This window comes from Palaemon carinicauda, chromosome 1, assembly GCF_036898095.1.
Source record: "Palaemon carinicauda isolate YSFRI2023 chromosome 1, ASM3689809v2, whole genome shotgun sequence".
Lineage (NCBI taxonomy): Eukaryota > Metazoa > Arthropoda > Malacostraca > Decapoda > Palaemonidae > Palaemon > Palaemon carinicauda.
Genome location: NC_090725.1, coordinates 24,988,782 through 24,990,140, shown reverse-complemented (window position 1 = coordinate 24,990,140; position 1,359 = coordinate 24,988,782).

The following is a 1,359-nucleotide window of genomic DNA, read 5'->3' as shown; positions in this document are numbered from 1 at the left end:
TTTTTATAACTGATATACTGATGATTCAATGCTGTATTTTTTTTCCTGTTGATTTCTGGTGTACTGTATGTAACTGCTAATATGTAACTTTGTTTGACGTCTTTGGGCGTAATAAATTCATTAAATCTCTCTCTCTCTCTCTCTCTCTCTCTCTCTCTCTCTCTCTCTCTCTCTCTCTCAGTGATCTAGGATACACACGAATTCGTCATGAAATATATTCGGCTTTGCACATACAAATGTTTTATGCCTGCAAACCTCCTAATTCTCTCTCTCTCTCTCCTCTCTCTCTCTCTCTCTCTCTCTCTCTCTCTCTCTCTCTCTCTCTCTCTCTCTCTCCTCAGTGATCTAGGATACACACGAATTCGTCATGAAATATATTCGGCTTTGCACATACAAATGTTTTATGCCTGCAAACCTCCTAATTCTCTCTCTCTCTCTCTCTCTCTCTCTCTCTCTCTCTCTCTCTCTCTCTCTCTCTCTCTCTCTCTCTCAGTGATCTAGGATACACACGAATTCGTCATGAAATATATTCGGCTTTGCACATACAAATGTTTTATGCCTGCAAACCTCCTAATTCTCTCTCTCTCTCTCTCTCTCCTCTCTCTCTCTCTCTCTCTCTCTCTCTCTCTCTCTCTCTCTCTCTCTCTCTCTTTCTATCACACAAAGACCTTAGTGATCGTTGAATCTTGCGATGATAAAATGGAGCAATTAATATTGATTTTTATAAACACTTTTGGTGCCTGCAGAAGGTAATTTTTCATACATATTTTCTAAGAGGAATAAATTAAAAGATAAATATATTTACGAGAAGGTTACTACCAGTAAATGGAAACCATTGTTTCCTTTCCTCACTAGGCTATTTGCTCTGTCGGAACCCCTGGGCTTGTAGCATCCTGCTTTTCCAACTATTGTTGTAGCTGCGCAAGTAATAATAATAATAATAATAATAATAATAATAATAATATAATAATAATAATAATAATAATAATAATAATAATAATAATAATAATTAGTTTTAATGTGGAGGGGAGAGGCATGGAATGTGCATATTTAGATAGATATTTACGCATATATTTACAGTATTGTTGACTACATGATATATCTGATCGAAATAGAAATAAAGACTAAGATAACAAAGAATCTTTGAAAGTAAAAGGAAGACCTTAGTTTTAAATGAAAAATACAAGGAAAGAGGCAAACTACTTAAATATTTATAGAGTGTATATGCATGAAAAGATACGAACAATGAAAAAATAGGAGTGTCGGAAAAGCCTCAAGAAGATTAACAGAGTTATAAATGATAGATCAGGGATGGATTTATCATATGAAAGAGATTTGGATATGAGAGACTTTATATAC